Genomic DNA, 22,502 nt, shown 5'->3' with positions numbered 1-22,502 from the left:
GTGGATTTGTCTTCTGTTTTTGTGTCAGAGTTCCACTTTACAGTGATTAGCAGTTCACTAACCAGGTAATTGTCCAGATAAAGTAAGGACACCAAAAAGACTGTCCTAATTTTATCCAGCTACTTATCCAGATATTTAGGTTTACCAGACGTCTGGATTTACCCAGACACGTCCTCTTTTTAGAGCAGTGTTCTTCAACCTTTTTATACCTATGGACCGGCGGAAATAAAAGAATTATTTCGTGGACTGGTAAACTATTAAGTCTGAAATTTTAAAAAACCATCTCCACCCCGTCCCCGTGAGCTCAGTTCCGCAAACCATCTGATCCCATCCACATAAGCCTCAAATAGTTATGATTTTATATTGCACGTATTTTATTAAAGTATAAAAAGAAATAATATTCTATACAATTGTCATTTTATAAATACAAATAATACAGAGCAAGGATCAACAAAACCCATGTCTCCCCTCCCCTTCCATATATCCCCTCTGCTATCAAGAAAACTGAATAAACCAAATTATTACAGAATGCTACACAGAAATGCTAACAGAATACCATGCTAACAGAATACCACAGTCGCACATGACAGGAATAGTGTTAGGGGAGTGCAACTAGGGCAACTGCCCCCTGGTCAGAGAGAGCGCTAAGCCAGCTGGAAGCTAAATAAGCACTGCCTGGGCTTTGCAGTCCCCAGTTATGTCAAACTCCAGCTCTAGCAGGTTACATATTTCAAATCTGATATATTTTAATCACAAGATAGAAATAAAATTATTTTTTTCTACCTTTTGTCATCTCTGGTTTCTACTTTCATCGTCTTTTCACTCTCTTCCATCCAGCGTCTGCACTGTCTCTTCAATCCAGCATCTGCCACTTCCATCCACTGTCTGTCCTCTCCCCCTTCCATATGGTATCTGCCTTCTTTCTATGCCCCTCTCCCCTCTCCCCTCTCCTTTTTACATGATTCATTCTGCTCTCATTTTTATCTCTCCTACACCACTTATTTCTCATCTTACCGCCTTCCCAACATCAATCTCTCTCTACTTTCTCATTCCTCTGTCTCTCCCCTTTCCCTCATCTGATCTCTCAATTCCATCCTAACTCCTTCCCCTCCTCTAATCTCCCTGCCAGCTGTTTCCTTCCTATTTTCTTTCCTCCCCTATCCAGCAGTACCCCTTCTCCCTTTCCTCCTCCCCTTATTCAACAGTAACTCTCTTCCCTTCCATTTCACTCCTCACCTGTCCAGTAGTACCCCTTCCCCTCCCTCCTCCCCTGTCCAGGAATACCCCTTCTCCCTTCCCTCCCCACCTTCCCTCTCCAGCAAATGTACCCTCTCTTTAGCCTAGCGGCAGCTCTGTGTGTTTTTAACTTTAACACACAGCTGTCCCCTAAGCAGTAGATTAGCCACGGTTTCATGAGGCAGCCTTGGGGCCTTTGGTAGGCCAGCTCACATCGCATCATCAAAGCGGCTAAACTACTGCTTAGGGGCAGCTGTGTGCCGAAGTTAAAAGCACACAGAGCTGCCGCTGCTGGGCTGGGAGTGCGGAGACAAGATAAAGGCAGGAGGCATACATGGAGGCCCGGCATATGCAGCAAAGGCAGGAGTCCCGGCAAAGGCAGGAGGCAGGAGTCCCAACATATGCAACGGCAACAGAAAGTTGCAAGTCAGCTGACGTCGACACTGCAGCCTCTCTTCCTGCCTAGTGTGCAATTTGTGGAGAAGACCTGAATCCTTCACGGACCAGCAATAAATTTTTGTGGACCTTCGATTGAAGAACACTGTTTTAGAGGACATGTAAGGGCTTCTGGATGGCTGCAAGTGGCATCGGAAGGGCATCTGCACATGTGTGGATGTAACACGGTGACATCACTTGCATGCACACATGCGTGTAATATCATCACAACACACCAACGCATGTGCAGATGCCCTCCAGACTTGGCTCCGAACAAGTGAACATGTTGAGTGGGGCGGGGCTGTGGGTAGAACAGGTTGTGACTTGGGTAGAATTTGACGGGGCAGGGCGGGGCCATGGGTCCGGATTTTACTTCAGTAAAATCTGATAACATTACAGATATCGGTGCTGAATATCTGTGAATAAAGTAACCATCGAGGCTGGTATTTAAATGAAATATCACCTCCTGAGAAAACTAGCAGGAGACAGTAGATTTTATATACTATTTTCTGGTTGTAAGATTATGTGCTACTATTGTCCAGTAAGAGAAGGATAAAATGAGAAAGTTACTGTGAGCTGGTTCATGTGAAGCTTTTGTAGAGGTCTGTGAGGTTTTGCTTTGCTTAGAAAGCAGATTCCTCTAGTACGATGGGCCACTGAAAAGTTCTCAGCCCAACCTACAAAGTTGGGGCAGTCTCCAATGAGGGTTATATACTTAGTTCTGCGATTTTCCACTTTTTTTCATTCCATATTTTTCAGATGGAACAAAAAAAGGTGGAAAATCACTGGACTAAGTTTATAGCCCTCGATGGAGACAGCCCCAACTTTGTTGGTTGGGCTGAGAACTTTTCAGTGGCCCCTCATACAGGGTTGGGCAACCATGGTCCTCGAGGGCCACAATCCAGTTGAGCTTTCTATATTTCCACAATGAATATGTATGGGATTGAATTAGTTATACTGCTTCATTGTATGCATATAGATATCATGCACATTCATTGTGGAAATCTTGAAAGCTCGATTGAATTGTGGTCCTCGAGGACCATATTTGACATGGGGAAGCCAATGCTTGCCCTGGATCGATAGCATGGAATGTTGGTACTCTTTGGATTTTTGCAAGGTGATAGTGACCTGGATTGGCCAACGTGAGGACAAGCTACTGAGCTAGAAGGACGCAGTAGGGTTATTCTTATGTTCTCATGTAACCCCTGCTCTACTAAGGTTTTACATTATGGCTTGTTTGTATCCTTGTAGGTTCTGGGTAAGGGATCTCTTGACCAGAGCTGGAAACTGGGACTAGTATACAGTATATACAACCCCACATCCTGCTTTGCATTTTTCAATTCCTTCTCTATACTCTGCATCCCCCACCCCACACCCCACACATCATCATCCTTGCCATGTATAATTACCCAGCTCCTGCCTCTGATAAAGTAGACTTTGGTTCTCATAAGCTCATGCCTCAATAATAAATTGTTTAGTCTATAAAGTGTCATCTGTCTCTCCTTATTTTTATTAAGCCAGACTAACACAGCTACTCCTTTGAAAGTTTTTATTCACCAAATGGAAATTGTATTGCAAATGCAAGAAAAATATATGAATGCACAAACGGAAAAGAAAGAAACAACAATCCTCAAACCTAGTTAATGGAAAAAGTCTTTCAGCATCTGGTGCTTTACAAGTTGTTAGTGCAGTTGTTGATTCACTAGTGGAATATTTATTTAAAAAGAATAGAAGCAGAGGCAAAGAGGAGTCAGCGAGGCAGAATCAGATGTTATCAGGTCAGAGTTAGAGATGTGTAAAATGTGCTCAACACAAAATCCAGAGAGATGAGGGAGAAGAGCTCATCTGAGCAGTAGAATATTCTTTCTGCTGATCAGTTTCAAACATTTGTATTCAACATTTAGGGCTCCTTTTACAAAGGTGCGTTAGGGCTTTAATGCGTGAAATAGCATGCGCTCTAATTGCTACGTGCGCTAGACCTTAACGCCAGGATTGAGCTGGCGGTAGTTCTAGAAGCATAGCGTGGGTTTAGCGTGCGCTAAAATCCTGCGTGCGCTAAAAACGCTACCACACCTTAGTTAAAGGAGCCCTTAGCTAAAAACGCTAACACACCTTAGTTAAAGGAGAACGGGGTGTCTCAAACTTTTTTTTTAGCTCTGGCACGCTAAACAGAGCAAATGTTCTTTTGTGGTACTTTCTAGTTGAAATTATAAAACTGCAAAACCAACAAAAAAATTAAATTTGAGAGTTATTTATTTAAAGTTCTTTATGGCCCTCTTCTATCATACTGCGATAGCAGTTTGTAGTGCGGGGAGCTGCGCTGAATGGCCCGCACTGCTCCCGATGCTCATAGGAACTCAATGAGCTATGAGCGTAGGGAGCAGCGCGGGCCATTCAGCTCGGCTCCCCTTGCTAAAAACTTCTATCGCAGTTTGATAGAAGAGGGCCTATGTATGGGTAATTGTAACTATGGTGAAACTAGACAGACTAGAGTTGCTAATCAATGCGATGGACGAGCTTGTTTGTCAGTGTAAATTTACTCAAAACGTAGCTCGATAGTTGATAAGCAAACACACATTTTCATCATCTACCATCTGCAGTTGAGTTTGGGGGGTTTTCAATTTAATTTCTGTCAGAGCTGAAAATTCAAATTCGCAAAGACTAAAAGATCCAGATGGTAACAAAGCCTTGATTGCTTTGTTGCTTGATTGCTTTGTTACTACTACTATTAATTATTTCTATAGTGCTCCTAGATGTACACAGCGCTGTACAGAGTTTAGGATAACTGCTGCATAAAAAATTACTTGCCATTAGTTTTCAAGGACCAATCACATTAAAGAATTACACTTCCCCCTCCCCATTCGCAGTTTCAGTAATCGCGATTTCACATATTAGCGATTTTTTTTTTTGGGGGGGGGGGAAACATCCTTAAGTCTTCCCCCCGGCATCCCGGCCTTACCTGGTGGTCTAGCGGGCTTTCAGGGCAGGAGCGATCTTCCTACGCTCCTGCCCCGTGCAGATCACCATTAGGAAATAGCTGTAGGGAGTTCCCGTCGTAGTCTCGAGAGATTACGGGAACTCACAGCAGCCATTTCCTAATGGCGATCTGCACGGGGCAGGAGCGTAGGAAGATTTCTCCTGCCCCGAAAGCCCGCTAGACCACCAGGTAAGGCTGGGGAGGCGGGAGGGAGGCGGGGGTGGGTCAGAGCCGGATATTTGTGGTTTTTCGCCATTTGCGGTCCGGCTCTGCCCCTATCCCCCGCGAATCCGGAGGGAGAAGTGTATGCTTGTCTAGGTGGTTGTATCCTTGTACACACAGGTGCTCTTAACATTGACAGGCTCTTGCGTTCGCAACATACATGTCATCTATTCGAGTGTATACTTATGAAGGGAATTTTTTAAAAATAAAGTAAAACATCTGGAATTTCTCGTGGCACACCCGGAATCTCTTCAGAGCACACACCACTGTGCCGCAGCACATAGTTTGAGAGACACTGGTTTAGAAAGTGCTTTGGTCTGGGAGAAAAAGGAAAATCACATGTAGAACAATGTACATTTCTCCCTCGGTATTCGCGGGGGTTAGGTGCAGAGCTGGACCTCGAACTGTGAAAAATCGCAAATAAGTTTTTGGCCGGCTCTGACTATGATGGGAACTCACGGCAGCCATTTTCTATGAGTGATCTGCATGAGGCAGGAGCGTAGGAAAATCGCTCCTGCCCCAAAAGCCAGCTAGACCACCAGGTAAGGTCTGGGATGCCAGGAAGGAGGTTGGGAAGGTCCAGAATTAGCTTCTTTTTTCTTATATATAAAAAAAATCACGAATAACCAAATTTGCAGATACTGAAACTGCAGATTTGGAGGGAGAAGTGTAATTCCAATTATTTCAAAATACTATTTCCTGGAGAAAAAAAAAAAAAAAAAAAGAAAAGAAAATCATTTCCTTGGCACTAGCCACTTGTTCATCTGCCTCACCTGAAGTCTTGCTTTGCAGAAGAAATATTCACAACTAAACACTGGGTGATGAAAAGAATCCTTGTTGACTTGTTAAATCAGAGATGTCTTCATCTCCACATGAGAGAGCAATTATGTACTGCTTCTACCTATGGATTATAGGGAATACACACTGACAACTCCTCGATAATGCTATCCGCTAATTATTTTGAAAGATTCAAGCACACCAAACAACTGACCTGGATGTTTTCTTGGGTACTGGGACCTATTAAATTTTTTTTTTTTAAGCAGCACAAGGATACTCGACTGTTTAGTATGTACGAAAAATGTACTCACAGCAAAAAGAAGAGATGCAACCAGCGCCAGTTTCCCCAGACATCCACACCAACCAATGTTTATGACAATACAGACAACTTTATCAGCTCTGTGACACTGTCTCTGTGCTGAGTCTACACAGCCACCCACTGTGCTTGTTTCAACCTCTGCCAAGTTGCAGTAAACGGTGGAAAGAGCAAATAAGTGAGACTGAACCTTACAGCACTGCTTCAGCAAGGCCTGCAAGACAGACCCAAAGATGGTAAAATGCACTGACACAGTTGTATTAGACTTGAGCAGTTCTTGCTGAAATTCTTGCTGAAATTTTGTGAGCTCCACTCAAGACTGTCTTCTCTCCCCTGCCGGGCCTAATCATGAAAATAACTCAGGAAAGCAAGGACCCCTGGCTGGATCTAACTAACAGGATCCGGAGGAGATAAATTGTTTTGCTGGAATGTACAGCCCATGATTTTATTGTGCTATATAAAAGTTGCATATTTGAATTTTCCAAAGCTGTATTATGCATTTATTTCTTTTCTATGTGATACCCTACCCACCAATTCTAAATGTCTGCAATTATGAGATTGTTTGGTTGACTCTTCAGTTGGACATGTTGAAATTCAGCTTTAAGCTGCTGTTTACAAAGTTCCTTTTCTCCACATTCTATAAGCCCTTAACTTCCTCATCTCACTTTTACCCTATAGAACCATACAAAAAGTATATGCACAGCAGCTGAGGACTGGTATTGCTTCTCATATGTTTTGGAACAAGATTTAAAAGGAGGAAATTGTTTCTTTCCCCAAGTCTTCTACAATGTCAGTTGGGCAGTGTAAGAATAGCCTAGTGCATGGTTCTCAACCTGAAGTCTGCAGACCCTTGGGAGCTCATGAGACCATGTCCATAGGACACAGAGAAGAGAGAACGTCTTTCCATCCTGCTGTAATCCATGTGGGTATAATACAGAGGATGCTGCAGAGGTAGGATCAGCCATGACTGTAAAGATGGCGATAGCAGCATGAATAGCCTTGGAGAGCAGAGGAAACAGTTGCTATGGAGGTAATTGCAAAGACCATAAGCAGTAGCGAGCATGAGGGTGCAATCAGAATCAAAAGCAGTCACAGGGATGGGGTAACAATGCCAGTAGCTATGGAGACCAGAAGCCTGCGGGGCCTTGGGACAGATGTGCAGAATCAATTGGTCAGAAAAGTACAAGAAAGACTATTGGTGAAGGGAGATAGAGGGCTAGTGGGGATAGCATGGTGCTGAGGGGAAGGAGGGTCTGGGAAAAGCAGTAGGGAGAAACTAGGGAGTCCTAAACTCTTTGGAGATTAGTAAGGGATCCACACAACAAAAATGGTTAGAACAGCTGGCTAAAACTCTGCAAACATAAGTGAGTTAAACCCCCAAAATATATATATATATATATATATATATATTTTGGTTTTAAACCCTGCCATGCAAAGGTCTGTCCCTATTCCTAAGCCCAGGAAGCTGCCCATTAACCCTGTTCCTATTACAAAGAGCCAACAGGCAGGGCAAGGCAGAGAGAGAAGGGCAGAAACCATAATACCTGATTTAGGGCACTATAATCCCTTTTATAATTCCTTGGGCAGTTCTCCAGTAAAGCCTCTGGTAAAGAAAACTAACCCAGGAAGGGTTAAGGAAAGGGTGAGCCTGCAGCATAAAACCAACACACCTGGGAACACTCAGGGGAACTCAGGAACTGCAAGAGAGAGACGTGCCGTGCAGAGCAGGAAGGAAACAGCTGGGAGTTTTCTTTCACAGTCCCGGGCTAAAGAACAGGCTGTCCTACAGCCCTCACGAATTAACAAACTTCTGGCTCCCAGGCAGAAGCTCAAGGGAGGAGAAAGGCTTCCAGAGCAGGGCTGGCAGGTAGCTGCCCCTGAAGGGAATTCCTATCCAGCCTCAGAGAGCGGGGAGTCCCTAATGGAGATAGAGTTAGAGGTCTCTGAAGGAAGTGAAATGGATTGCAGTCTGGCAGCCTGGGATCTCCTATCTAACTACGGTCAATAAGGTAATGAATGGGGGAGGGGATGAAGGTTAATGTCTTTCTGTGCAGCTTCTTTCTCCCTTAGGCAGGACTGTAAGGAAGTGTGAATGGGTCAATTAGAGCCCGAGAGATAGGCCTTGCAGAGAGAGTGAAGGAGGTGGGAACCCTAATTAACTTCCAAGAAAAGTCTGAACGGGAATTCAGTGACCTGACGTTACATAGCCCTGAATAGGGAACTTTTGGGTGGGGACTTACACCAGTCAGAAAAGGGTGGATGGTTCCCCAGCCCCTACCCCAGGAGCATAAGGGTAGTGGGGGCATTGTACTTCAGGTGGGTCAGGTGGGAAAAGCTTCCTGAAGTATCCACAGGCGCAATTGGTGAAACTGAAGAAAAAAACGTTTTTGTTTATTTTTGGTTTATCTGCCTGAACAGCAGTCTGGACTCTCTTATAAAGGAGAAGCATTGCTGATGTATTATTTGTTTCAAGTCCACTCAGCCAAGAGGGACTACTTGAGACCCAGTGCCTTTAACTGGGGATAATAAAAAGAAAAATCTGAACTTTACTAAGTGAGCAGTGTATGCTATTTTCTACTGGGATTATCCAGCGGGAGTCCTCCAGGGAGCGCTCCGTCCTGCGCCTGGGGCGGGAGCTGGTTTGCGCTAGGCTTATCCCTGGCCCCGCCACAATATATATATACAGAGCATAAGCTATATATATATTGTCATAGGGTTACTAGATGTCCGGGTTTCCTTGGGCATGTCAAGTTTCAAGTTTATTAAAAAAAATTTAAACCGCTTAATCGGGCATCTGGCAGCTTTTTTATTTTACTACTTTTGTCCAGTGAAAATCAGACATCTGGTAACTTTACTCTTGAATCTTGGCCTGCCCTTTGCCAGGGTCCTGCAGGACCTCTGCCACCCCTAGCAGCCAATTGGAGCCTCCACCTGCATCAGCACATCCATCGGAACCCCACCCTATCTGGGTCCCACCCATGGCCTAATAGTCTTCTAGACCCCATCCTCCATCCAGGTGGGGTTCATTCACATTTCCTCCACTATCGGCAGCAGTCCGGGAGCTTTCTCTACTCTTCCTCATCCTCCTCCTAATCTTTGGTGCACCCCTGTGCATGCTAGACCTCCTCTACGCCCCCACTCCTCACTGCAGCGCATGCATCAGAATGAGCGCACCTCTTCTCCCTTTCTACAACGGCCGGCATGCAGAATCAACAAGTGCCATGGCTGCTGGGAGAGAGATCAGCTGAAATTAGCCGATCTGCCTGCCTCCTGCTAACACGGTCCTGCCTGTCCACAGCAGCAAAGCCACATCCACCCGCGGGCCACAGCAGGACCACAGGAAAACCTCTAGCCCCCACACTCAGACCCCCAAGTAGGTTTTTAAATGTATTTTTGGACTGGTTACAGAAGGATGGAAGAAAGAGAAGGGTTCATGCTAAATGGAAGGATGGGAGAGAAAAAAGGGGCCTTGAATAGAAAAAGGATAGAGTGGGAGCACTGTGTATAAGAATGGGGAGAGAGGGGAGATACTAGATGAAAGGATGAGAGAGAGAGAGAGGGAGAGGGAAGGGGGATGTGCTAAATAAAAAAGTAAGGAGAAAGAAAAGTGACACACTGGATAGAAAAGGGGCAGAGAAAAGATGCTGGATGGAAGGATGGGGACAGAGGGGAGACGCTTGATGGAAGGATGGGGAAGGAGTCATAGTAAATGGAAGGATAAGGAGAAAAAAGGAGACATGCTGGATGAAAAAGGCATAGAGAGATGTTGGATGGGAGAGACAGAGGGGAGATGCTGGATGGAAGTGACTGGGGAATAAGAGAAAAGGGAATGAGATGTGTGATATGAAAGAAAAGAGATAAAAAGCTGTAGGTAGATGGTAAAAAGAGGGACTTTGAAGACTTTATAGTAAGAATGAATGAAGAAAGGGAGAAAAATAAATTGAAGAATGCTGAGAGGGAATAAAACAATGTTAGAGATGGGTGTAGTAGTGGAGGAGAACAAGGCAGGAGGCGAGAGAAAATTACAAATGGACACAAAAACTTTGCAAGAGTTGAGAAGACAGAGGAAAGCAGAGACAGAGATTGGAACCAACATGGTTTAAAAAATGATATGTCTAGACAACAAAGGTAGAAAAAAAGAATTGTATTTTTTATTTTAAATAAAGTAGAAAACTCACAACTGAAAGTCTGATATATCAGGGGGGACAGGATGGGGCGGCACCATAGAGGGCACATTGGGGACCATTATACAGTAGCTTGATAAGGCCCTGACTACACATAGCTGGCAGTCACCTGGGAGAGTGATGGGGCTAGGGCTGGGGCGGGACCAGGAGTGGGACTGGGGGCAGGGCCATGTGTCTTCTTTTTTTGTTTTCACAAACATGGTAACCCTATATTTTCACAACCATGTTTTAAGTGGGGCTGGAAGTTCCACGGGAGCCAAGCATAAGAGTGCCAGGACAGTTCCTGGATTTCTGAAGAGGGTGGGCAATTGGGAGTGGCCTGACACCAAAGGAAATATAGGACCATGTCTAAGACAGGAATTTTTTTCTTTTGGGTGATCTCCTTCCCTGAGATCATAATCCATCCAACACAGAGGATTGTACAGCTGTTTGTGACATCCAAGATCTAATACTGCAAAGGAAACATTTTGATTATAGTTGGACTGTGTTCCTGCAAATTTCACACTATTTAAGAGAGTGCCTCTTTTCACCATGGAGAAGAATAAAGTTGATATGTTTGAAGTTACTAAAAGGTGTGGTTTGTGATCACTGGGGGTGAAAGTGGACTATCTGATGAGTTTGCTTTGACCTGCCAGCTTAGAAGTTGGTCCTGGTCCAGGGCCCAACTTTTGTGTGCACCTATCCACTAGCCGGGTAACAAAAAGAGGTTACATTTAGAACAGGCTCTATGTTGGAAGATTCTGTTCGAAAATGCTCATGAAACTTGAGACATACTGATCGGCACGTCTCAATTCTGACTTCTATGAAGTCTAAAATGGAATGTTACTAATATTCGAGGATTTTCTAGCTACTGTGTCTTGGATTGGCCATTGTGGAAACAGGATATTTAGCTAGATCAGACATGTCAAACTCTGGCCCGCGGTGTTATAAAATTTGGCCCCGCCAGACAATTACAAAATTTAACTTAAGTTGGCAAGCACCCGTAACGAATCCCGCAGTTTTTCTTCTCCTCTAACGAAACGTCTTTCCCTCAACCCCTCTGATGCCACTTCCTGTTTCCAGCAGGGCGGAACGCAAGGGAAAACTGCGGGGCCAGTCACAAACTTCTTGAAAAGATAAGTTTGTAGATGGGACGCAGGGGTGGCGAGTTTGGAGCATGAGGGAGAGATCCCGTAGTGTAGCTGAACGGGCTGGACTTGAGAAGGGGGAGGGGGTTGTGTTTGAGTGCATCTTCCGCTTTGCCTCTTTCTGCACTTTGAGACTTAGGGACAGTTTTGACGTCCCCATGTCAAGATTGTTTGAGAGCTGCCTGGAGAATAAGCGCAGGACTGTGGACGGGGCAGGGGTCTCAAAGTCCCTCCTTGAGGGCCGCAATCCAGTCGGGTTTTCAGGATTTCCCCAATGAATATGCATGAGATCTATGTGCATGCACTGCTTTCAATGCATATTCATTGGTGAAATCCTGAAAACCCGACTGGATTGCGGCCCTCAAGGAGGGACTTTGAGATCCCTGGGACGGGGAGTAGAGGGAGAAACATGCTGGACAAGGGAGAAATTGCCGATCGCGGGTGAAGAGGAGTGCTTGGATGTGGGAGAATGTGAGGGTGATCGAATGCAATATGTGTGAACTAGGACCTAAAAGAGAGAGGAAAAATCTTTTTTATTTATTTTGCTTACATCACAGAGCCGGCGTGGGGTTGGAGAGGTTGTAACCCTATACTTCTACTAAAACTAAGGGGTCCTTTTATTAAAGTGCGCATTTAGCACACACTAAATAGGTTAGCTTACCTTAATAAAAGGATCCCTAAGTATCTTAATAAAAAATTTGGCCCATGACTTAGCCTATGTTGTAGATTTCATCCCCTTATGTGATTGAGTTTGACACCCCTGGGCTAGATGGACCATTGGTCTGACCCAGTATAGCTGTTCTTATGCTCTTATGGGTGTTTGCTATAATATTGCCTTCCACAAGAATGATAGAAGAAAAGCACCAAGGGCCTTGCAATATGAGACAACCAGATTTTAATTTGTTTAACTGATCGGACAAAAGAGTGGAAAGTTATCATGTGGAGGTAGATATCCATATTAGAAACACATGGATTAGCCATGTTGGATTGTGCTTGGTTTCTGAATAACCTTCTTGCCCCTTCTCTACTGAGGCTTGCTGAAGCAAACTTCTGCATGCCTTCCTTCTGCCTTATTCCACTCTTTCTTTGTCCTGTTTTATATTCTGTAATTACACACATCAGCTGCTGTGGTGGAAATTAAACCTGTCTACTGTGCCCTTCAAGCTAAAAACTCTTCTGGTTCTTATTTTATGATACTGTTAATGTTTTATGATTTACTTCTCACTTACCTGCCAAAAAACATTTGATGAATATGTACTACGCCATTAATTTGCAAACGTCAAGACACTGTTTTGTCATTATTTATTGTGCAATTTGCTACCACTCCCTAAGACATCAATGACTTTATCTTGTGTTTCCTTTAACACCAGTCCCCTGCCCACTCCATATGTTCACTCTATGACCAAGATAGAGGGTAAGTCTGTTCCACATATAACATTATGAAAAACCCCGCTAGCGGTTGGTGTACCCCAGGGACATCTTCTCTCTCTACATCTCGCCCCTCGGTGCCCTGATCTCCTCCTACGGCTTCCAGTATCATCTTTATGCTGATGACTTCCAGCTCTACCTCTCTACACCTGAAATTTCACCTAAAGTCCAAGAAAAAGTCTCTGCTTGTTTGGCTGACATTGCAGTCTGGATGTCCTGCCGTCATCTGAAACTAAATATGTCCTAGACCGAGCTGTTCCTCCTCCTTCTTTCTCCATCTCTGTAAATAATACTGTCATTGTTCCAGTCTCCTCTGCTCGCAACCTTGGAGTCATCTTCGATTCTGACCTCTCATTTTCTACATATATCCAACATGCTGCTAAGACCTGTCACTGCTACCTCTTCAGTATCACCAAAATTTGCCCCTTCCTCTCTGAGCACACTACCTGGACCCTTGTCCAAGCTCTCATAATCTCACACTTAGATTACTGCAATCTACTCCTAACTGGTATCCCTCAGTGTCGCCTCTCCCCCTTGCAATCTGTGCAAAACTCAGCTGCGCGACTCATCTTCTACCAACCTCGCTACGCTCATGTCATCCCTCTCCTTAAGTCACTTCACTGGCTCCCTATCTGCCATTGCATACAGTTCAAGATTTTATTGATGACCTACAAGTGTGTTCATTCTGCTGCTCCTCAGTATCTCTATTTACTTCTCTCTCCTTATACACTTCCCAGAGAACGCCGTTCCTCAGATGTCACTCTTTTTTTTTTTTTAATTCTTTATTTTAGATAAGTCACTCTTAACGTTACCCTTCTCCTCCACTGCCAATTCCAGACTTCGTTCCTTTCATCTAGCTGCCCCCTTTGCCTGGAATAAATTACCCGAGTTTGTCCATCAAACCCCTTCCCTTCCCTTGTTTAAAAGCAGACTGAAAACCCACTTTTTTGATATAGCTTTCAATCCTTAACCCTACTCCTCTGCCCTCCAACCCAGCCTGATGATTAACCGTTCCCCTTAACTGTATCCATGACAACATGGTGGGGTGGGGTCATTAATATATACTGGGCAGCAGTGTTGTGGTCTCACATGGAAAGATGCTTAGTGGCTCTCCCTTTGTTCATTTGGATCCAAAATGGCCCTGACTTAGAAATTAGTGAAGACCACTGATCCAAGGGAATTAAAGTAACCATTACTTGTATTTTCATCTGTTTCTGGAGAGAGAGGGAAAGAACTGTGAATAGTTACTACTTGATCAGTGAATATAAAGTGTACTGTGCCTAAACCATTTAAAGTCAAATATATAGATGGTCTGGATTTCTCACTCAATTACTATCTCTTTAATCCATTGAAAAAGACGCCTCAGCCCCACCACTCCTCCGCTGTAATATATTGTTTTGTACTGCGGGAAGCATAATGTGGTGCTTCATCATTGGCTATTTTAGTCTTTTTTATTCTCTTTTTACTTATTTAAATTTTTACTTTTTTAAACTTTTACTTTTTTAAATTATTAAATTATTTTATAAAACTCTTGTATATAAAACTCTTTCTCCGGCCCCCTCTGCACAAGGAGAGGAGCGTGGGAGCCCTGCTCCGCCCCCCTCCCAGCACAGGAGAGCCGACTTTGAAAAAACTCCACCGAAGGAACCCTGCCTCTTTCTCCGGCCCCCTCTGCACAAGGAGAGGAGCGTGGGAGCCCTGCTCCGCCCCCCTCCCAGCACAGGAGAGCCGACTTTGAAAAGACTCCACCGAAGGAACCCTGCCTCTTTCTCCGGCCCCCTCTGCACAAGGAGAGGAGCGTGGGAGCCCTGCTCCGCCCCCCTCCCAGCACAGGAGAGCCGACTTTGAAAAGACTCCACCGAAGGAACCCTGCCTCTTTCTCCGGCCCCCTCTGCACAAGGAGAGGAGCGTGGGAGCCCTGCTCCGCCCCCCTCCCAGCACAGGAGAGCCGACTTTGAAAAGACTCCACCGAAGGAACCCTGCCTCTTTCTCCGGCCCCCTCTGCACAAGGAGAGGAGCGTGGGAGCCCTGCTCCGCCCCCCTCCCAGCACAGGAGAGCCGACTTTGAAAAGACTCCACCGAAGGAACCCTGCCTCTTTCTCCGGCCCCCTCTGCACAAGGAGAGGAGCGTGGGAGCCCTGCTCCGCCCCCCTCCCAGCACAGGAGAGCCGACTTTGAAAAAAACTCCACCGAAGGAACCCTGCCTCTTTCTCCGGCCCCCTCTGCACAAGGAGAGGAGCGTGGGAGCCCTGCTCCGCCCCCCTCCCAGCACAGGAGAGCCGACTTTGAAAAGACTCCACCGAAGGAACCCTGCCTCTTTCTCCGGCCCCCTCTGCACAAGGAGAGGAGCGTGGGAGCCCTGCTCCGCCCCCCTCCCAGCACAGGAGAGCCGACTTTGAAAAGACTCCACCGAAGGAACCCTGCCTCTTTCTCCGGCCCCCTCTGCACAAGGAGAGGAGCGTGGGAGCCCTGCTCCGCCCCCCTCCCAGCACAGGAGAGCCGACTTTGAAAATACTCCACCGAAGGAACCCTGCCTCTTTCTCCGGCCCCCTCTGCACAAGGAGAGGAGCGTGGGAGCCCTGCTCCGCCCCCCTCCCAGCACGGGAGAGCCGACTTTGAAAAGACTCCACCGAAGGAACCCTGCCTCTTTCTCCGGCCCCCTCTGCACAAGGAGAGGAGCGTGGGAGCCCTGCTCCGCCCCCCTCCCAGCACAGGAGAGCCGACTTTGAAAAGACTCCACCGAAGGAACCCTGCCTCTTTCTCCGGCCCCCTCTGCACAAGGAGAGGAGCGTGGGAGCCCTGCTCCGCCCCCCTCCCAGCACAGGAGAGCCGACTTTTCTAAAAAAAAAAAAAAAAAAAAAAAAAAAACTGCACCGGAGGAATCCTGCCTCTTAGTGGGCGCCTTCGTGGAGCACCTGAGAGGAGCACCAGCGGACCTTAGAGACGTGAGCACCTACACCCCGGAGACCACTCCACCGGACCTCCTGCCTACCTCCAATATAAGGTAAGGAGCGAAAGATACCCCGCTCCTCCCCCTCCAACCAGGTCTCTAAGAGAGACCCACTCCCTCTACCTAACAACCCAAACACTCCAAACCAGACATCAAACATGAAGCCCTCCCGAAATACACACAAAATAGCTACCATCCTGATAATCCTCCTCATTTCTAGCTGGAATACAACAGCAAACAACCTACCCACCACAACCTCAACCGCAAGCACAACCAACTTCCAAACCCCCAACAGAAGAATACTCACACCAAGATACCCAAACCACCACACCAACAATCAACACCCCATCACTGTTATCTGGAGAAGAAGATCAACACCCCCGAAAACAAAACCTCAAACAACCACCACAACACTCATATACCCGGAAACAACTTACTTTCCACAGTCCAACACGACCTCCCTTACATGTGCCTATGTCAACATCAGATCTCTAGGACCCAAAACAGAAAACATAAAAAATTGGATAACAACAGAAAAACTTGACTGCTTATTCCTCACTGAAACCTGGCTAACCTCAGACACAGACCCTAGAATAAAAGAGGTATGCCCACCGGGATACAAAATAACAGTAACCTGCAGAGAGAAAAAAAGAGGAGGAGGACTAGCAATAATATTCAAAAACTCCCTAACTCTAAACATACTCGAGAAAGTATCCACTCCACAAATGGATTTCCTAGCGTGCCAACTCACAGACACAACACTGGAAAACTCTCTAAACTGCCTGCTCTGCTACATAACGCCAGGAAACTGGACCACAGTGAGACCCGAATTTGAAAACTTCATCTACCAAAATTCACTAACAGCTGATTTTAACCTCATACTAGGAGACCTAAACCTACACCTAGAAGACCCAACCTCCACACCAGCAAACAACTGTCTATCCTTCCTCAATGCATTATCCTTCCAGATCCTAAACCCACAAACCACGCATGAAAAAGGTCATCAACTGGACATTGCAGCATTCATGTCTCACCAACCATCCAATCAAGAAATCCAAACTCCTAACGGAACATGGTCCCCATCCCTATGGTCAGACCACTACATCTATAACTTCAATATCAATTGGACCAAAACCAAACACACACCTCAATCAAAAAAAAACCACATATACCTCACGCAAACATATCGACCCAACCATTTTCTGGTCAAAGGTAGACGAAACCATCCAAGACGGCGACCCAAAAAACTTCATCTCCCACTGGAAAAATGTATCCACCAACATCCTTGATAATCTGGCACCCCTACAAACCAAAACCAGAATCAGCAGGAAATCAGACCAATGGTTTGATAATGAATTACTCCAACTCAAAAGACAGTGTAGAAGATTAGAAAGAAAATGGAGAAAAAAGAACCAAGAACAAACAAAAACCGACTGGAAAAAAATCAACAAACTATACAAAAATCTACTAAAAGACAAGAGGAAAAGCTACTATACCAAGCTCATAGGCACAGAAACACAAGATTCCAAAAAAATTTTCCAAATCCTAAAAGAATTAACAGACACTAAACCACACACTACCACCACGAACACACCTCCACCATCACCTACCCTCTTAGCAGAACATTTCAAGAATAAAATCACCAACACCAGAGCCACACTCATCCTCAACCCATCCAAGCAAAATCCAATCACAATCCACACTACAGGAAAAGAGGCAATCGCAGCAGACAGAATTTGGACTCAATTCCCAAACATACAATGGTCAGAATTCAACAAATTCTACAAAAAATACAGCCATGCCTCCAGTGACCTCAACCATTGCCCCTCATATCTCCTTACCACCTCTAGTGTAAAGTTCCGCACCATAACTCTACAATGGATCCAATTCACGCTCACAGAGGGCACATTCCCTGACAACCTCAGCGAAATCGTCATCACCCCAATCCAAAAAGATCCAAAGGCACCACAAAACCTCCCATCTAACTATAGACCTATAGCCTCAATTCCGCTATATGTCAAAATTATAGAAGGCCTAGTAGCCAAACTCCTCACCAATTACATAGAGGACCACAACCTACTCCACCCCATGCAATCAGGATTCAGAACAAACTTCAGCACAGAGACATTACTAGGCTCCCTCATGGACACCGTCAGACAACAACTTAGTAAAGGAAAAAAAATGCTACTCATACAACTGGACCTATCGGCGGCATTCGACCTGGTAGACCATAACATCCTTCTACAGATCTTAGATGCAATAGGCATCTCAGATAAAGTATACGCCTGGTTCGAAGGATTCCTAAAACTCAGAACCTACAGTGTAAAATCTAACAAAGAAAGATCAGAATCCTGGTCAAACCCCTGCGGCGTGCCACAAGGATCTCCACTATCCCCCACCCTCTTCAATCTATACACTGCCTCTCTAGGAACTCATCTGGATAATCTAGGCATAACATCCTATAGCTATGCGGATGACATCACCATCCTCATCCCATACGATCATTCCAAACCAACCATGACAGACGAACTTCTCCAAACACTGGAAGCAGTCACAACCTGGATGGAAAATCACAAACTTAAACTCAACCAAGACAAAACCAAATTCATCCTCCTAGAAAACGACAAGATCCAAACCACAACCATACTAGACATAAACGCAACCAAATATCCCATCCAAACAACCATAAAACTACTAGGCATGACCATAGACAGATGCTGCACAATGCAACCGCAAATAAACAAAACAACTCAAAAATCATTCGCAATCATGAGAAACCTGAGACAAGTCCGAAAATTCTTCGAAAGTACACAATTCCTACTTATAGTACAATCCCTAATACTAGGCATATTGGACTACTGTAACATACTCTTCCTCCCATGTCCAGCAACCACGATAAGACAACTACAAACAATCCAAAATACAGCCTTAAGACTCGTCTATTCATTGAAAAAACACGACCACATCACCGAGGCCTTCATCAACTCACACTGGCTCCCAATCCAAGAAAGAATCCAATTCAAATTCTACTGCATATTATTTAAAACCCTACACGGAGACAGCCCATCATACCTGAACAATCGCCTCATCCAAGCAACCAACACCAGACACAGAAAAACGCACTCCCCATTCATACCCCCCCCATCCAAAGAAGTAAAAAGAACAAAACAACATGACGGCCTCCTAGCCACACAAGCTGCAAGACTGGACAACCAGATATCCAACCTGCTGATGACCTCCCCAGACTATAAGACGTTCAGAAAAGAAATAAAAACCACACTTTTCAAGAAATTCCTAAAACAGCAATAACAACACGACTTCTAAAAAACCCTTAAGATCTACATCTTACCTAACTAGCTATTCACTATGTAATTTTGTAATTATGTAACTCTGTAATTCTGTAATTCTGTAATTCTCTAATTCTGTAATTCGGTAATTCATTGTAATCCTGTCCTTAAACTAACCTTTTGTAATCCGCCTTGAACCGCAAGGTAATGGCGGAATAGAAATCCCTAATGTAATGTAATGTAATGTAATGTATATGCCTTCATTTAGAAACTTCTAAATGAAGGCATATACAAGAGTTTTATAAAATAATTTTAAAAATTTAACTAAGTAAAAAGAGAATAAAAAAGACTAAAATAGCCAATGATGAAGCACCACATTATGCTTCCCGCAGTACAAAACAATATATTACAGCGGAGGAGTGGTGGGGCTGAGGCGTCTTTTTCAATGGATTAAAGAGGCAGTAATTGAGTGAGAAATCCAGACCATCTATATATTTGATGTTGGATTGGTGATTTAAAGGCTGGATTGAAGTTTTACTACAAATATTAGCCACTTGGTTACTAGGCTTTAAACCATTTAAAGGGCAGTAAAGTTTGGTTCAGACAGAAAGACTGTGTGTGGTGTGAATTATTGAATAAAAATCTGGTGCAGCTTTCTGCAGCCTCCCCAGGTAAATCTGGGACCCATCTCTGGTCCCAATCCAATAAATTTGATGTGTGCCCCTTCCACCCAGCTTCCAGGGCTTACACTAGGCAGCCACCTAGGTGTGCAGACGATGGGGGTTACTTATTTCTAGAGCACTAGGGTTATCAGATTTCCTCTTAAAAAAAAAAAAAGACGACACCTGGCTTTGCCCCATTCCACCCCCAGCCCTGCCCTGCTCTCGTGCTCGTCCCCATTTCACCCCTATTCCCACCCCTAGCCAAACCTCCTGTCTCCTTCCCCAAGGTCTGGGGTCTCGTGTGCATACGCGAACATCAATGCAATAATATCACGCGTATTTACACGAGTATGACATCGTCAGGTCGACGTCTGCTCACGTGCAGAGGGCCTCCAGATGTGACCCCAAGCTCGGGGACTTCCAAAACCAGGACAAACTGCCGAGTTTTGGAAATCCCTCTGTGCACCCAACAGTCCTCTAAAAAGAGGACAAGGCTGGGTTTTCCCAGATGTCTGGTAACCCTAAAGAACACATTGATACATCAGGGAATTATGAGGCTATCTGGATTCCTCTAGCAGGGTCAAAGCCAGGTTTCAATATCCTTGGGGATCCGGAATTTCTCTGCTTCCTCCAATAAACTAAAACTAATACTTAGCTTTGTATACCGGTCGACTCGGTTAACAGTAATTTTAAAAAAAACAATGCTAAAATTGCAAGAAGTATTTTCCTATGATTTTTTTTCCTGTGATTTGTATTCTCACTGATTGTCCAGTTCTCTTTTTTGTGAACCGCCTAGAACTTTGCGGTATATAAAAATGATGTTTATTTATTAGTTTTCAAAATGTCTAGCAAATAAAAAAAGGTTTTAATGATTTGCGGAAGAATTGGAAAGGACTAGGGCATCTCAAAGTTAAAAGGAGTTCATTCCATAATTGAGAAAATCTTTGCCGGTTTGAGCGATAACAGTACCGCCGAGAGACCATCATCCTGATACAGCCATAGAGCGAAACGCTTGCTAGCTTTACGTTGGCGAAAGCGGGCCAGCAAAGACAGCATGAGATTGAGATTTACTACACTTGCAACATTTAAACCTAACCTGCCCAAGCTAAGTTTATATTTCGACTATACGTTTGTGATGACAGAAGTAAAAGATTGTTGAATTAGTGCTAGGCAGGAGGGGGAGTGGGGCCGATGAGGTTACTTCCCTATCCAGTGTGGTTGTAAAGTTTATATATTGACAACGCACAGAGATCTGAGGCCTCCTCCCCTTACATAAAATCAGTTTTAAACATTTAAGATATTTATGTTTGAGACAAGTTTAATGGATAAGCACTTTATGCTGTTTCCACAGAAAGATTAAGAGTTCATAAGAGAGGTATTTTTTGTAAATAGTGAGATTCCCCAGGGTTCTGTGCGGGGACCGCTTCTTTTTAACATATTTATCAATGATCTAGAGATGGCAATTACTAGCGAGGTAATTAAATTTGCTGATGACACAAGAGGATTGTGAAAAATTGAAGAGGACCTTGTGAGACTGGAAGACTGGGCATAAAGATGATGTTTAATGTGAGCAAGTGCAATGTGATACATAGGGGAAAGAGGAACCCGAACTATAGCTATGCGATGCTGGGTTCTGTGATAGGAGTCGCTGCCCAGGAAAAGGATCTAGGTGTCATTGTTGAGGATATTTTGAAACCTTCAGCTCAATGTGCGGCGGCTGCTAAGAATGGAAATAGAATGTTAGGAATTATCAGGAATGGAATGTAAACTAAAGATGAAAATGTTATAATGCCCTTGTATCGCTCTATGGTACGGCTGCATTTTGAATACTGTGTGCATATCACAAAAAAGATATAGCAGAATTAGAAAAGGTACATAAAAGGGTGACAAAAATGATAAAATGGATGGGACGATTTCCCTATGAGGAAAGGCTAAAGCGGCTCGGGCTCTAGCTTCGAGAAGAGATGACACAGGAATGATATGATAGAGGTCTATAAAATAATGAGTTGAATGGAAAGGATAGATGTGAATCACTTGTTCACTCTTTCCAAAAATACTAGGACTAGGGGACATGCAATGAAGCTACCAAGTAGTAGATTTAAATCAAACTGGAGAAAATATTTCTTCACACAATGTACAGTATAAACAAACTCTGGAATTTGTTGCCAGAGAATGCGGTGAAATCAGTTAGCTTAGCGGGGTTTAAAAAGGTTTGGATAATTTCCTAAAATAGAATTCCATAGGCCATTATTGAGGTGGCTTGGGGAAATCCACTGCTTATTCCTAGGATAAGCAACATAAAATCTGTTTACTACTTGGGATCTAGCTAGGTACTTGGGACCTGGGAAACAGGATACTGGGCTTGATGGACCTTCGGTCTGTTCCAGTATGGCGATTCTTATGTTCTTAATAGAATAGAGAGGGGAACACTCACTCCCTTGACTCAGGGGCAAGTGGGTTGTATGCATAGGCAGCAGGACGTGACCTGTGTTACATAATTCCTTGAACACTTCCGCCCTACTAAGCAAAGCCACTAAAAACTTTGGACACACACTCTTTGTACAGTACAATACAAAACACTGCCTTGGATGAATTTCTTCAAAAGGGTGGTAAATAAATCCTAATAGTAAATAATAGGGCTGCAAGTTAATTGCAGTTAACTCTGTGATTAATGCATTAATTGTGATTTAAAAAATTAATCGTTTCACTTCTGCTTTCTTCTACTACTCCCAACCCCTGTCCTCCGCATGATCAGCATCTTTACCCCCACCCGCAATTCAACATCACCAGCCTCCTACGCAGTCTTCTGTTGTTCCAAGGCAACAGCAGCATTGCATATTTATTGCCTAAGCCTGCTTTGAAGCTTTCCCTCTGATCAGTCCTGCCCATGCAGAAATAGGA

Source organism: Geotrypetes seraphini, chromosome 12 (genome assembly GCF_902459505.1).
Source record: "Geotrypetes seraphini chromosome 12, aGeoSer1.1, whole genome shotgun sequence".
In the NCBI taxonomy this organism is placed as follows: domain Eukaryota; kingdom Metazoa; phylum Chordata; class Amphibia; order Gymnophiona; family Dermophiidae; genus Geotrypetes; species Geotrypetes seraphini.
The sequence above is the reverse complement of the archived record's forward strand: the minus strand, read 5'-3'. Positions refer to the sequence as shown.